Here is a 16966-nt window from a genome sequence, read left to right as displayed (position 1 = left end):
TTAAAAATAAAATTTAAAAAAATCCACAAAAAGACTAGCTTAGTGAAAGTGAGGTTGCCATTGTGAAACCAGAAGCAACATTTGAGACTTAATTCTGACCTAGTGATCTGTCATAAATAAACTATTAATAGAATCATTTCCATTTTGTTTAGTAATTTTAGATCGCTGACATGGAAGGTCACCTTGTTTTGTTCTCCTGGTGCATGAAGCAAACTTCTGGGATTCTCTCAGTAAACCCACACGGTTTCTGTTTTATGAGGAGAGCTGGCTTTGTGCTTTTCCAGGCAGAACCTTAATAAGTGTGTTTATTGGGAATTCTTACCCATCATTTGGAGCCATCGCCTTAGTCTCATTTATGGACAAAGTGGAAAAGGATGTCTAAGTCTATGCGCAAAGAGGAAGTGGTCCCAGAGTCCAGATAGAATCTTCCATTGCATGGGTTTTATGAACCCAATTGGACCACTTGGCATTTTAAGTCTAAAGAATCTTTCAATTTCTCAGACTCTGGCAGGAGTAAGAGAACATCTTGAATATTTATAAAAAATTCTATGGCCTCTTTCATCATCCCACTTGCAGAGATAATTCAGTTTTCTGAACCCCAGTTTTCCAAGGCTTTCCGGAATGGACATATGCCATCAGCTCCCCCTGCAGGTCTAAGTCTTTCCTGCCAGGGAATTCTTGGAGGTTTGCTGTGAAAATGGATTCTGGAGAGATTTACTCATGTTTCACAGATGGAATGCTTCAACTGGCTGGACCTGACCATACTTCTGCTGGGAACTGCACATCCTGGAAAAGCACCTGGGTTTGAGCCTGTAAGAACATAAATCCGCCACAGGAGAACAAGGTCTCAAACAGGAATTCCGGGGCCCAGGTAGTGAGTTCCTTGCACAAAATGCATTTCTAAATATTCTCTTATCTCTTTTCTTTGTAAGCATCATGACCCTTTGGGAGATTCATCACAGATAAAATTGCCTCTGTGAGATCCTTGGGCTAAGAAATCAAACATGTACTCATGGTGTGATAAGTTCACATGCTATTTTTTCTGAAGAAGCTTTGGAGTGTTTCAAATTGTATATGCTAGTTTGCTGATCCATTCAATAAATACTATGATAGGCATTCTTACATGTGACCAATACATGACAGATCTTGTTTTAGGCATCTGGATAAAGTGAGGACCAAGACAGACTAATCTTGGCCTGGAGGAACTTAAGCACCGATGTGGAAGACACACAACAAACAAGAACACGAAGAACTGTATAATGTAATTTCATGTGGAGATAGTGCTATTAAAAAAATTAAAGCAGGATACAGGGTTGGAGTAATGGGGTAGGTGGTTACTCTTTCTTAGAGAGTAGTCAAGATCTGTTCAATCAGAACCGGGATAAAGTAAGACAACAATCTCACCCAAGATATGGGTGGAGAGCCTTTCAGGGGCATAAACAACAGAGGCAAATGCCCTGGGACCGGAATGAGCTCAGTGTGTGCCAGGAACAGCAGGCAGGCTCAGAATAGAGAGAGTTAAGGGGACAGTAATGGGAGATGAGGGCCAAGAAGTAGGGATGTAGGTGAGATCCATTCTGTAGGATCTTATAGAGTTGATGCCTTCAAATTGTGGTGCTGGAGAAAACTCTTGAGAGTCCCTTGGACTGCAAGGAGATCAAACCAATCAATCCTAAAGGAAATCAACACTGAATATTCACTGGAAGGACTGATGCTGAAGCTCCAATTCTTTGGCCACCTGATGCGAAGAGCTGACTCATTGGAAAAGACCCTGGTGCTGGGAAAGATTGAAGGCAAAAGCAGAAGCGGGCAGCAGAGGATGAGGTGGTTAGATAGCATCACTGACTCAATGGACATGAATCCGAGCAAACTCCGGGAGATAGTGGAGGACAGGGGAGCCTGACGTGCTGCAGTCCATGGGGTCACAAAAAGTAGGACACGACAGCGGCTGAACAACAAGTTAGAATATGGAGTGGAATTTTTATGAAATGAGAAGATTTTGGAGCCCTGAGAGTAGGGGACTGAAGCTATCTGATTTATGGTTTGAAAATTTCACACTCTACTGTATGGAGGAAATGCTCAAGGAGAATGTGTTTCTTAAGGAGAAACACTCAAAAAGGCAGAGAATCTAGTCAGGAAGCTGAATAATAAGAGGTGATGGAGGCTCGCAGGTAGTCCTCTCAGTAGGAAGAAATGGATATATTCTGGATGTATTTTGAGGATAAAGCCTTAGGACTTGCTAGTGAGCTGGCTGTGGGAACAGAGAGCAAGAAAGCTATTAAGTATGACTCCTGGGATTTTGGTTCGGGCATTTGGACAATCAGTTGAGCTTGATAGACCAGGGGAAGCACCCTCTGGAGAGGGTGGGCAGAATCAAGAGTTTTGCTTGGACAAGTTAAGTTGAAGAAACTTCTTAGTCATCCATCTGGAGACGTCAGGCTGGCAGCTGGAGTTTTGAGTCTGGAACACGTGCTCTATGCAGGAACATCCGGAAGAAACTATTTCTGGAACGAGAAGCAGTTCTGCAAGATGTCGTGACATTGGGCTGGGAGCCAGCTCCTCTCCTGGGCCCCGGTTTCCTCATTTGTGAAGTGGTGGAGTTGGTCAGTCTCTAAGGGGCCTTTCTGACAGGCAAATGTAAACTCGAAACGTTAACTTTGAATTCAGGGAACAGCAGCTCGGGCGAGGCTGCTGAGGTTGGGGCATAACACCAGCAAGAGATCTACGCCTCACAGGAGACCGGCAGCTTATCTTAGGAATCAGAATTGGAGACGTGTCTTTGCAACCGTAGCCACTGCTTGTTTCTGAAGTGGGGGAAGGAAACATTTCAGCCCCAGAGGGTGAACTCCTCAGAGTCAAGCAGTGGAACATCCGGTGTAAAGAGGACTTGGGGGGAAGGACAGCGAGGTGGCCCTGATGTCAGAGCCCCGGGTCCCTTATCATGAGGACCCTTAGCTACTGACACCTGGGTCTGCTAGGGGCACTGCAGTTCAAGAAAGAGAATGTCGAGAGGACAGCTGGTTTGGTTTTTTGCTTTCCTTTCCCCGCTACTGTCCTACACTGCCTAGATAAAATTGCAATTTAATTTTTGTCTCCTTTCTCTGAAGGAGTCCTTAGTGGAAAGAAACCTTACTGGTTTGTATTTTGTCTCACAGCTTCACCAGGTGCTATCATGTCTCTTATCCCCTCACTTGAGCAGCAAAACAGTCCTGTGGGCCAGGAAGGTTATTATCTAATCTTGCTTTAGAGATGACGAAACTCAAGGTCAGAGAGGTTAAGTAATGTGTTCAAGACGGCAAAGACAATAGAGGGGTGAACTTATTTTTGAACTCAACCTCTGTGGATCCCTAATTCTCTCCTCTTAACGTGATCTCATTTGACTTTCCAAACTGAGAGGCTTGATAAACGTTGCTTGACCCAATCCCTGATATTACTATGGCACAATTATTTAGTGCTTTCCTGTTTTAGATTGGAATGTAATTTAAAATGACCTTGTTTTACTTTATCATGTTGCTTTATTAAGTTTTCTTTACACTGATAAAGTAACAAGACTTGTGACACAATTCTGAAATAGGTTTTTTTTTTTTTTTAAGCACTTCAAATAAAACCATTAGCCAATATAGCAAGTTTAGACGTTTTGGGCTTTATTTTCCATAATGATACTCAGCAGAAGGGAAAGAAGATCACTGCTGCTGCTGCTGCTAAGTCACTTCAGTCGTGTCTGACTCTGTGTGACCCCATAGACGGCAGCCCGCCAGGATCCCCCATCCCTGGGATTCTCCAGGCAAGAACACTGGAGTGGGTTGCCATTTCCTTCTCCAATGCATGAAAGTGAAAAGTGAAAGTGAAGTCACTTAGTCGTATCGGACCCTCAGGGACCCTGTGGACTGCAGCCTTCCAGGCTCCTCTGTCCATGGGATTTTCCAGGCAAGAGTACTAAAACAGTATTACTATTAGAGGGAAGACTTATATATAAGTTCATGCATTTCAGTGCATGTGAGTTGTAGGATAAGATTGGCAGGGATCCAGAAGAGCTTTACAGTTTGTTGCAGTTACTACTGCTGTGTAACAAATGATCCCCCCACCCCCCCCAAAAAAAATTAAAATAACTACTCTTATGCATTCTGGGGTCAGACATTCCAACAAGGCAGTGGGAGGGCTCTGGAGCCTCCTGATGCCTGGGAAAGTGACTCAGCAGCTGTGGGCTGGATGCTGACATGTCTGGTGGTCCATCTGGCTGTAGGGTGGGTGGGATGTCAGCTGGGGCTGTTGATTGGATAATCCACATGTGGCCTTTCCATGTGACTTGGGCTTCCTCACAGCATGCAAACTTCTTATGTGCAGACTCGGCTCCAAAAGCGAGTGTCCTGGAGAACAAGAAGTAGCTGCATTGCCTCTTTAAATTAGCCTTGGAAGTCTTACATCATCAGTTTCATTTTCCACTGGTTACAGGCAAGTCACAAGCCTGCCTAGATTCAAGGGCAGGGAACAAAGAGCCTGCCTCTGGATGGAGGGCTGGCAAGGTTGCCTTGTAGGAGAACGTGTATGATGGAAGTTATTGTTGCAGCCATCTTTGGAAAAAAATCACCTACCATTCTAGTGAGCATTTGCCAACTTTGGGTTTCACCAATACTGAAGGGACATACTTATTACCAAATATCATTAAAGTATGGCTGGGGGTATGGCTTATGGCCAATTACACCTGGCTGAGTTTGAGTCAACTCTCTCAACCATTCAACCAACCAACCCAGGAACTAAGCTGTCTAAAGCAACACTTAAAAAGGACAGATACTGAGCTTACAGCCAAGGAAACATCAGTGAATCAAAATATCTCCATCCTCAATGAGCTCCTCAATCTTAAACTTTAGTGTACATAAGCTATCTGGGATAGAAGTTTAAAATACAGATTCCTGTCTCCCTTCCTGCATCCTAATTCAGTTTGTCAGTTCCATGTGGAGTCCAGGAATCTGCACTGTAACAAGCCTCTTGGGTGATTCTGGTATAATAGATGACGGCTCTTTGAGACTACTCACGGATCTAGCAGAGCTAGCAATTTTGTTCAGAGAGTGAACTTCAAAATCATCCTTTTTGTCTGCTCTGTGAAAACCCATCTGGGCCCTTTAAATATTGTCAGCTGGCACAATATTACTCTTCGTCAGAAGAGGGCACTAGAGAGACATTGCAGGAGGAAAAGGGGTTTATTTTCTGGTTGGGGTATCCCTGGTGGCTCAATGGTAAAGCATCCACCTGCAATACAGGAGACACAGGTTCTATCCCTGGGTCGGGAAGATCCCCTGGAGGAGGGCATGGCAACCCCCTCCAGTATTCTTGCCTGGAGAATCCCATGGACAGAGGAGCCTGGTGGGCTACTGTCCATGGGGTGACAAAGAGTCAGACATAACTGAAACGAGTGAGCACATGGCATACCACAGCAAATACAAGACAGGACACGTGGGCGAATTCATTATTTCTTTTCATATTTATCATGGTACAAAGTGAAAATAATGTACACTTCACATTTCATCTAAAACATTTTGCAGTTCTATAGAGAGGTATGTACATTTCACTTTATCATTTTCAACTTATCTACTTAAAATATTGATGTAAAGAATGTTATCAATGCTTTCACTTTGCAAGTCATGATGTTAATAGGGTATACCCCATAATCCTCACAGGAAAGGGAGAATTGGAAATTTTTAAATCCTCTCTTTCAGATTTGTCCACTATGTGTACTGGTCATAGCGATTTCTAGAAGAAAGGTTTTGATACTGCTGCCAAACTATGGCCCGTAAACATATGCCAAGTGAGCTGTTTTCCATGAGGAGGCTCATCCAGCTGGCGTCATCCTACACGGTGAGCTGCTAAAGATACCGCGGTCTCAGGGCTGACGTCAAGCAGATCTGAGAATTCTACACAGCTGATGGCTTGCTCTGAGTCCCAAATTGGAAACATGAGCTTGCCCACATAAGAGGTTCCAACTAACTTGACAAATGAATCCTCAAATGCTCCTTGTGATCACTTTTTAAAAAAGGTCCAATGATTTTTCATTATCTCAACTGCTGTGGAAATTTGCCTATTACAAAAAAATTAAAAAGGACAAAAATCGAGTGGAATATTTCCTAAGGCAGGGTAGAAAGGACAAAGTATAAAAAAGGACAAGACATTCCACTGCTGAAAAAAAAAATAGATGGAGATTCTTGATCAAGGAGCCACATTTTTAGGAAAGTGAGCTGTACTGTTTTATTTTTAAAATGAGATGCCATGAATGACACACACTTTACAGCAGGTATTCTGTGTACTAACCTCTCCCCTGGTTTCATTTCAGTTTTTCTACCCTTATTTATCCTTTGCCCCAGTTTCCTTAACTCATTTTTAAAAAATCCTATATTGCATATTTTTATAAGATGGAAAGTTAATACAATGTGAAGTGTTAATAAGTAAAAAGATCATATTTCAAAGTATTAATAGCTTTCTAAATTTTCTATGACAGATTATTTCAGGTGAGTCTTTTTAAAATAGTTCAAATAAAATTCTCTAATTGAATATAAAAATAAATATTCTAGATTTCTGAAATCAAGATCTAAATAGTCACCACAGAATACATATACATGTATATACATTTAGACACTCATTTTATATATATAGAATGATCTAAACAGTTACCTCAGAATATATAAACATATGTATATATATATTATGTATATGTATTCTGTTTAGATCATTTTATATATATAATAAGACATAAAAATAAATATTCTAGATTTCTGAATCAAGATCTAGTTACCCCAGAATACAGATACATTAAAAAAAATATATATATTACATGTATATATACACACATATATGCATGTATATATACATGTGTATACACATACATATACACATACATATACATGTATATATATATTTTTATGTATATGTATTCTGGGGTAACTATTTAGATCCTGATTTTAGAAATCTAGACTATTTATTTTTATATGTCTTATTATATATGTGGAGGTGATGGAATTCCAGTTGAGCTATTCCAAATCCTGAAACATGATGCTGTGAAAGTGCTGCACTCAATATGCCAGCAAATTTGGAAAACTCAGCAGTGGCCACAAGACTGGAAAAAGTCCGTTTTCATTCCAATCCCAAAGAAAGGCAATGCCAAAGAATGCTCAAACTACAGCACAATTGCACTCATCTCACGCGCTAGTAAAGTAATGCTCAAAATTCTCCAAGCCAGGCTTCAGCAATATGTGAACCGTGAACTTCCTGATGTTCAAGCTGGTTTTAGAAAAGGAAGAGGAACCAGAGATCAAATTGCCAACATCCGCTGAATCATGGAAAAAGCAAGAGAGTTCCAGAAAAACATCTATTTCTGCTTTATTGACTATGCCAAAGCCTTTGACTGTGTGGATCACAATAAACTGTGGAAAATTCTAAAAGAGATGGGAATACAAGACCACCTGATCTGCCTCTTGAGAAATTTGTATGCAGGTCAGGAAGCAACAGTTAGAATTGGACATGGAACAACAGACTGGTTCCAAATAGGAAAAGGAGTTCATCAAGGCTGTATATTGTCACCCTGTTTATTTAAATTATATGCAGAGTACATCATCAGAAACGCTGGACTGGGAGAAACACAAGTTGGAATCAAGATTGCCGGGAGAAATATCAATAATCTCAGATATGCAGATGACACCACCCTTATGGCAGAAAGTGAAGAGGAACTCAAAAGCCTCTTGATGAAAGTGAAAGTGGAGAGTGAAAATGTTGGCTTAAAGCTCAACAATCAGAAAACAAAGATCATGGCACCCGGTCCCACCACTTCATGGGAAATAGATGGGGAAACAGTGGAAACAGTGTCAGACTTTATTTTTCTGGGCTCCAAAATCACTGCAAATGGTGACTGCAGCCATGAAATTAAAAGACGCTTACTCCTTGGAAGGAAAGTTATGGCCAGCCTAGATAGCATATTCAAAAGCAGAGACATTGCTTTGCCAACAAAGGTTCGTCTAGTCAAGGCTATGGTTTTTCCTGTGGTCATGTATGGATGTGAGAGTTGGACTGTGAAGAAGGCTGAGCACCAAAGAATTGATGCTTTTGAACCGTGGTGTTGGAGAAGACTCTTCAGAGTCCCTTGGACTGCAAGGAGATCCAACCAGTCCATTCTGAAGGAGATCAGCCCTGGGCTTTCTTTGGAAGGAATGATGCTAAAGCTGAAACTCCAGTACTTTGGCCACCTCATGCGAAGAGTTGACTCATTGGAAAAGACTCTGATGCTGGGAGGGATTGGGGGCAAGAGGAGAAGGGGACGACAGAGGATGAGATGGCTGGATGGCATCACTGACTCGATGGACGTGAGTCTCAGTGAACTCTGGGAGTTGGTGATGGACAGGGAGGCCTGGCGTGCTGCGATTTCATGGGGTCGCAAGGAGTCGGACACGACTGAGTGACTGATCTAATCTGATCTGATATGTATATATATTTTTAGGTATATGTATTCTGGAGTAACTGTTTAGATCACTGTATGTATATATACAAAATTTTCTATGTATACATACATTTTGTATATATATATACAATATAAGCATAAGAATATGCAAAAAGCAAAATGGCTGTCTGAGGCAGCCTTACAAATAGCTGTGAAAACAAGGGAAGTGAAAAGCAAAGGAGATAAGGAAAGATATACCCATTTGAATGCAGAGTTCCAAAGAATAGCAAGGAGAGATAAGAAAGCCTTCCTCAGCGATCAATGCAAAGAAATAGAGGGAAACAATAGAATGGGAAAGACTAGAGCTCTCTTCAAGAAAATTAGAGATACCAAGGGAACATTTCATGCAAAGATGGGCAAAATAAAGGACAGAAATGGTATGGACCTGACAGAAGCAGAAGATATTAAGAAGAGATGGCAAGAATACACAGAAGAACTGTACAAAAAAGATCTTCAAGACTCAGATAATCACCATGGTGCCATCACTGACCTAGAGCCAGACATCCTGGAATGTGAAGTCAAGTGGGCCTTAGAAAGCATCACTACGAACAAAGCTAGTGGAGGTGATGGAATTCCAGCTGAGCTATTTCAAATTCTAAAAGATGATGCTGTGAAAGTGCTGCACTCAATATGTCAGCATATTTGGAAAACTCAGCAGTGGCCACAGGACTGGAAAAGGTCAGTTTTCATTCCAATCCCAAAGAAAGGCAATGCCAAAGAATGCTCCAACTACTGCACAATTGCACTCATCTCACACGCTAGTAAAGTAATGCTCAAAATTCTTCAAGCCAGGCTTCAGCAATATGTGAACCGTGAACTTCCAGATGTTCAAGCTGGTTTTAGAAAAGGCAGAGGAACCAGAGGTCAAATTGTCAACATCCGCTGAATCATGGAAAAAGCAAGAGATTTACAGAAAAAAAACATCTATTTCTGCTTTATTGACTATGCCAAAGCCTTTGACTATGTGGATCACAATAAACTGTGGAAAATTCTGAGAGATGGGAATACCAGACCACCTGACCTGCCTCTTGAGAAACCTGTATACCCGTCAGGAAGCAACAGTTAGAACTAGATGTGGAACAACAGACTGGTTCCAAATAGGAGAAGGAGTACGTCAAGGCTGTATACTGTCACCCTGCTTATTTAAATTATATGCAGAGTACATCATGAGAAACACTGGGCTGGAAGAAGCACAAACTGGAATCAAGATTGCCGGGAGAAATATCAATAACCTCAGATATGCAGATGACACCACCCTTATGGCAGAAAGTGAAGAGGAACTCAAAAGCCTCTTGATGAAAGTGAAAGAGGAGAGTGAAAAAGTTGGCTTAAAGCTCAACATTCAGAAAACTAAGATCATGGGATCCGGTCCCATCACTTCATGGCAAATAGATGGGGAAACGGTGGAAACAGTGGCTGACTTTATTTTTCTGGGCTCCAAAATCACTGTAGATGGTGATTACAGCCATGAAATTAAAAGACACTTACTCCTTGGAAGGAAAGTTATGACCAACCTAGACAGCATATTGAAAAGCAGAGACATTACTTTGCCAACAAATGTCCATCTAGTCAAGGCTATGGTTTTTCCAATAGTCATGTATGGATGTGAGAGTTGGACTATAAAGAAAGCTGAGCACCAAAAAATTGATGCTTTTGAACTGTGGTGTTGGAGAAGACTCTTGAGAGTCCCTTGGACTGCAAGGAGATCCAACCAGTCCATCCTAAGGGAGATCAGTCCTGAGTGTTCATTGGAGGGACTGATGTTGAAGCTGCAACTCCAATACTTTGGCCACCTGATGTGGAGAGCTGACTCATTTGAAAAGACCCTGATTCTGGGAAAGATTGAGGGCAGGAGGAGAAGGAAACAACAGAGGATGAGATGGTTGGATGGCATCACTGACACAATGGACGTGGGTTTGAGTGGACTCCGGGAATTGGTGATGGACAGGGAGGCCTGGTGTACTGCGGTTCATGGGGTCACAAAGAGTCGGACACAACTGAGCTACTGAACTGAATTGAACTGATAGAATATAACAGAGACTTCCAACTACAGTTCCAAGGATTTACTGCCCAGCTAAGACAGCCTTATTAGTGAATTACAATACCAATGTTACAACTGCCTACTGTTTTAGTCAGATTACTTCTTTTCACCTGGTATCATTACACTGTACATATTCATATTCATATATTCTGGTCAAGAGAAGAGAGCTTTGGTCAGTGGTAGAACAAACAGAACCAAATCCTAGTATGGTTTGATAGTTAACATTTGCTCTAAAGCAGCGTCCAAAACTTGAGACAGTTTCTCATGCCTATAGCATGAACCAAAAGAATTCTAGAACCTCAAAACACATAGCCCAGCAAGGAGATCACTCTGTCTCTAAAGGAGCCTGGGACTGTGAATCACACTGTCTCAGGTCCAATTCCTGGTTCTCATAATATTTAGCTGTGTGGCTCTGGGCAGGCATTCACTTAACCCTCTCGAGCCCCTTCTCTCTCATCTCTAAAATGAGGGCGATGATACCTATCTGACAAGATAATGTGAGGATTCAACTATTTATGTCTCTGCTTCCAGTGACTGGCACATGGCAAGCACTCAGTAAACGTAGTTATTATTATACATGGATAATAATTAAAGCAGTCGCAAAAATGTAAAATGATTCATAAGAGCACAGCAGACTGAGGCATAGCTGAAATTGCTACAATTCACTGCCCAAACGACATACAACATTTACCTGCAATCCAATTTTCCTTTTTTACCAAGTTAAGTCCTGCAGTGTGATGGAGAAGAATGATTCTTTGCCAGGATTGTAGATATGTTTCCAAGGTGAAATACAAAATGAGAACCTGTCTCACTGCAACCGAGTAGGCTTGTGGTGACGTTTCTACTGAAGCTGTCAGTAGAGGATCTGAAAGAATTTTGCAAAGTACTGGACATGATGTTCAGCTACTTAAAAAGCTGACAAGTACTAAGCAATATATTGCCTTGTTATAAATAGCAAGTGAGTGTCACGTTCTTTTCTCTCTTCACCAGATTACATGATTGACTAAGTCACCATATGTTAAGTGGAAACAAATGTTTAAAGGCTTCTAACTAAGCAATATTTCTATCTTTCTTCTAAGTCTGATATTTTTTACCATGAATACATTTTAAAATTAATTTTTATTGGAGTGTGGTTAATTTACAATGTTGTGTTTCTGCTGTACAGCCAAGTGAGTCCGTTAAATATGTACATATGTTCACTCTTTTTTAGAGCCTATCCCCTTATAGGTCATTACAGAGTACTGAGTAGAGTTCCCTGTGCTATACGATAGGTCTTTACTAGTTATCTATTTTATAGATAGTAGTGTGTATAGGTCAATCCCAATTTCCCAATTTATCCCTCCCACCTATTTCCCCCTTGGTAACTCTAAGTTTGTTTTTTACATCTGTGATTCTATTTCTGTTTTATAAATAGGTTTGTTTGCACCACTTTAAAATATTTCACATATAAGTGGTATCACGTGGTATTTGTCTTTCTCCGTCTTACTTCATTCAGTATAACAATCTCTAGGCCCATCCTTGTTGCTGTAAATGGCACTATTTCATCCTTTTATAGCTGAGTACTATTCCATTGTTTATATGTGCCACGTTTTCTTCATTCATTCGACTGTCAGTGGATGTTTAGGTTGCTTTTATGTCCTGATTATTGAAATAGTGCTGCAATGCACATTGGGGTGCATGTATCTTTTCTAATTATGGTCTTCTCCAGATTTATGCCCAAGACTGGGACTGCTAGATCACATGGTAGCTCTATTTTTGGTTTTTTAAGGAACCTCCATAGTGTTCTCCATAGTGCTGTACCAATTTACATCTCCACCAAGAGTGTAGGAGGGCTCCCTTTTCTTCACACCCTCTCCTGTATTTGTTTGTCAATTTTTGATGATGGCCATTCTGACCAGTATGAGTACATTTTTAACTATTCTAACACTAACATTTTAACTACCCTAACATTTAAGTCAAGCAGAGTTGTTTAAGAAATAGACAAATGTGGACTTCTTGGTGATCCAGTGGTTAGGAATCACCTCCCAATGCAGGATTCGTGGGTTTCGTCCCTGCTCTGGGAAGATTCCACATGCCACGGGGCAATTAAGCCAGTGTGCCGCGATCACCGAGCCCACACTCTAGAGCCCGTGCTTTGCAACAGGAGAAGCCAATGCAATGGGAAGCCCACGCACCACAATGAAGGGCAGCCCCTACACGCCGCAGCTAGAGAAAGCCCGTGCACAGCAGCGAAGGCCCAGTGCAGCCATAAATAAATATTTTAAAAATAGACAAATGTAAAGATATCTTACAAAATGAAAAATCAGTTTAATGTATGGATTCCAAACTCTGTGAAAGTCACCATGAGCCTGTTTCCCGGGGTTGGTTTCTCTCCTGCCGTGTGGTCTGTGGCTGACTCAGCTGCCCGGATTCCCTGCTTGGGCTTGGGTAGAATCCAGGTGCAAAGCCTGCCATTTAGGAAGATCATTTTAAGGTTTATTTATTTAGGTCTTTGATTTTTCGCATCAGCATTTTGTAATTTTCCACATAGAGAACCTGTACACATTTTGTTAAGTATATAACCCAAGTATTTCATTTTCTTTGGAATAAACCATAAATGGTGGAAAGGTTAAGAATCTTGAAAATTTTGTTTTTATTAACAGCAACAAATAAACAGATCTTAAATGTGCAGTTTCAATGGGTTTTAGCAACTGTATACACTGTCACCACTGAACAATACAGCATAGAGAATATTTCTGTAGATGAAAGAGTGGATGTTCTTCACCCCCCATGACACATTCACTGTTCTTTAAAAAAAAAAATTTGGCCACATTCAGAAGCTTGTGGGCCCTTAGTTTCCCAACTAGGGATAGAACCCTCGCTCTCTGCATTGGAAGGCAGAGTTTTAATCACTGGACCACCCGGGAAGTCCCAACATAGAGAACATTTCTGTCACCAAAGAAAGTTCCCAACATTCCTTGGAATACCTCTTTCCGTCAATTACTGATCCCATATTCTCACACTTAGGCCCACAATGTCTTCTCATTTTGTTCCTAGAGCTAAAAAGTTATTAAACTCTAAACTGTATTAACATGGAAATTTACATCATCTTAGGTTAGATTGCCCCACATAATGGTGACTGTCTGAAAGAACTTATGTTGGAAGAATGAGATACTGATGTCAATTAAAATATTGGTGACCTTGTTCAAAAAATGTTTCTTAATGAAATTTTTAAACATTTTCTTGTAAGAGTATTTAATTGAAGTGATACTTTTTTTTTCTATTTTGAACTTTTAGAGTTTGAAAGTTCATTATTCTGATTGAAAATTTTATTTCAAATGTTTTGACTTCATGCGCAAAGATAGATGGATAGAAATAAAACTAGGGAGAAATGTGGATGATTTTTTACGTGTCTCTGCTTTTTCCAAACTTTTTGCTACAACCATATATTGCTCTTAGAGTAAAGCAATAACATTTGCATAAAATGTATTTTTAAAATAATCATGTTGAATCCCTGTATATGACCTTTGGTCAAAGTGTCAGTAAGCGTTCTCATTTAAGAAGCCCCACAGTCTACAAGCTGTGGTACTTCTGTTTCTCCTCACCTAAACAATAATTGGCCCCCTTGGTGCTTTTATATGGACTGTGATGCGTTCTGGGAAAAGATAAAAGATACCATTATAGATAAGAGAAAGTGTTGACCAGGTTTGTTATACTCACAGGAAGAGGCAAAGTTCCATTTCTCAGAATTTTAATATATATTCTTTCCAGCTCATAATACATATAATTTCTTTTTCCCTCTTTTTTTTGAGGAAAAACGAGTAGAGATTTAAAAAGCAATGTGAGTTCAGTGAAATGATCTTGCCACCTGTGCTGGACTGGATTTACCTGACCTTGGTATTCAAAACCCTGATGCTTCACAGCTGCTAATGAATCATGCTTCAGGCAAGCTAGGTGTTGAGTTTATATTTCATTTACATGCATTCCACTTTTGTAGATACCCTGAATATGCCTTATTGATAACTATGCCATGAGATAAATCAGCTTAACTGCTTTAATAGCTTTACCTTTTGTTAGAACCACTATAATTAATCTTTGACAATGAAACATTTCTTGATTAAACATTTTAAATACCAAATATAATTGTTTAAGCTACAGTCTATTAACCGCCCCCCTTTTTTTGGAGGTTAATAACAGTTTACTTCAGTGTTGTTTACTAGAACTTTCTGTGCAACAGAAATGATCTCTCCCTGTGCTACCAAATGTGTGAGATGCCAGCCACACATGACCAGTAAGCCCTTGAAATGTAGCCAGTGTGACTCAGGAATTGATTCCCCTTTATTTGATTTTAAACAAATTATCATTTAGATTTAAATATCCCCATGTGGCCAGTGGCTACTGTGTTGGCTGGCAAAGTTTCAAAGAGTAAGGTTTAAACCAAGATAAAAGACAGCTCCCACTATATAGAAAGACTTTTTGGTCCTGTATGAATTGGAGATTCAGCTTCTGTCGCTGAAATTCATAACTGTGTGAGAAACACGAGGTCTGCTGAAACCAAAGAACCAAAATGGTGATTAACTTGCTTTCATCTTAATGTGATTTATGGACACGTTAGACCAATCAAGACCAGATTGCTTTTCTGATATGAAGGAACAGACATTCAGTACTTTGGACAATACCTTCCACTTCCCGTTCTGTGTCTTAGAGATGGTTGATTGATTACCCTTCCTAAGGTCATTACCATTGAGTAATTAGAAGTATTTTTGGTCTATGGCCATAGCACCCTGAACACTCCTGATTTCATCTGATCTTGGAAGCTAATCAGGGTTGGGCCTGGTTAGTACTTGCATGGGAGAAGCATTTTTGTAAACAATGGTTTCAGTTTTGTAGAATGATTGAAGGGTCATTCCTTAAGGCAGTTCAGTTCAGTTTAGTTCAGTCACTCAGTCATGTCTGACTCTTTGTGACCCCATGAACCGCAGCATGCCAGGCCTCCCTGTCCATCACCAACTCCTGGAGCCTACCCAAACTCATGTCCATCAAGTCAGTGATGCCATCCAACCATCTCATCCTCTGTCGTCCCCTTCTCCTTCTGCCCTCAATCTTTCCCAGCATCAGGGTCTTTTCAAACGAGTCAGCTCTGTGCATCAGGTGGCCAAAGTATTGGAGTTTCAGCTTTAGCATCAGTCCTTCCAATGAACACCCAGGACTGATCTCCTTTAGGATGGACTGGTTGGATCTCCTTGCAGTCCAAGGACCTCTCAAGAGTCTTCTCCAACTCCACAGTTCCAAAGCATCAATTCTTCGGCACTCACTTTCTTTATAGTCCAACTCTCACATCCATAAATGACTATTGGAAAAGCCATAGCCTTAACTAGACAGACCTTTGTTGACAAAGTAATGTCTCTGCTTTTTAATATGCTGTCTAAGTTGGTCATAACTTTCCTTCCAAGGAGTAAGCATCTTTTAATTTCATGGCTGCAGTTACCATCTGCAGTGATTTTGGAGCCCAAAAAATAAAGTTAGCCACTGTTTCCATTGCTTCCCCCTCTATTTGCCATGAAGTGATGGCACAAGATGCCATGATCTTAGTTTTCTGAATGTTGAGCTTTAAGCCAACTTTTTCACTCTCCTCTTTCACTTTCATCAAGAGGCTTTTGAGTTCCTCTTCACTTTCTGCCATAAGGGTGGTGTCATCTGCATATCTGAGGTTATTGATATTTCTCCCGGCAATCTTGATTCCAGCTTGTGCTTCCTCCAGCCCAGCATTTCTCATGATGTACTCTGCATATAAGTTAAATAAGCAGGGTGACAATATACAGGCTTGACGTACTTCTTTTCCTATTTGGAACCAGTCTGTTGTTCCATGTCCAGTTCTAACTGTTGCTTCCTGACCTGCATACAGGTTTCTCAGGACGCAGGTCAGGTGGCCTGGTGTTCCCATCTCTTTCAGAACTTTCCACAGTTTATTGTGATCCACACAGTCAAAGGCTTTGGCATAGTCAATAAAGCAGAAATAGATGTTTTTTTCTGGAACTCTCTTGCTTTTTCCATGATTCAGTGGATGTTGACAATTTGATCTCTGGTTCCTCTGCCTTTTCTAAAACCAGCCTGAACATCAGGAAGTTCATGGTTCACATATTGCTGAAGCCTGGCTTGGAGAATTTTGAGCATTACTTTACTAGCATGTGAGATGAGTGCAATTGTGTGGTAGTTTGAGCATTCTTTGGCATTGCCTTTCTTTGGGATTGGAATGAAAACTGACCTTTTCCAGTCCTGTGGCCACTGCTGAGTTTTCCAAATATGCTGACATATTGAGTGCAGCACTTTCACAGCATCATCTTTTAGAATTGGAAATAGCTCAACTGGAATTCCATCACCTCCACTAGCTTTGTTTGTAGTGATGCTTCCTGAGGCCCACTTGACTTCACATTCCAGGATGTCTGGTTCTAGGTCAGTGATCACAC

At 40.7% G+C, this 16966-nt stretch overlaps 1 long non-coding RNA gene across 1 annotated transcript in view; it reads right to left on the bottom strand.

Moving 5' to 3' along the window:
• LOC129623454 (uncharacterized) overlaps positions 1 to 11409 on the bottom strand; it is a 48924-nt gene extending 37515 nt beyond the window's left edge. Inside the window, exon 1 of the long non-coding RNA XR_008700552.1 lies at positions 11212 to 11409. This is a non-coding gene — a long non-coding RNA (uncharacterized LOC129623454). The remainder of the gene's footprint in view (positions 1 to 11211) is intronic.
• Between the last annotated feature and the right edge of the window lie 5557 nt (positions 11410 to 16966).

The sequence above is a fragment of the Bubalus kerabau genome, chromosome 11 (genome assembly GCF_029407905.1).
Source record: "Bubalus kerabau isolate K-KA32 ecotype Philippines breed swamp buffalo chromosome 11, PCC_UOA_SB_1v2, whole genome shotgun sequence".
In the NCBI taxonomy this organism is placed as follows: Eukaryota; Metazoa; Chordata; class Mammalia; order Artiodactyla; family Bovidae; genus Bubalus; species Bubalus kerabau.
Note: the sequence above shows the minus strand (reverse complement) of the source record. Positions and strands in the feature narration are given on the sequence as shown.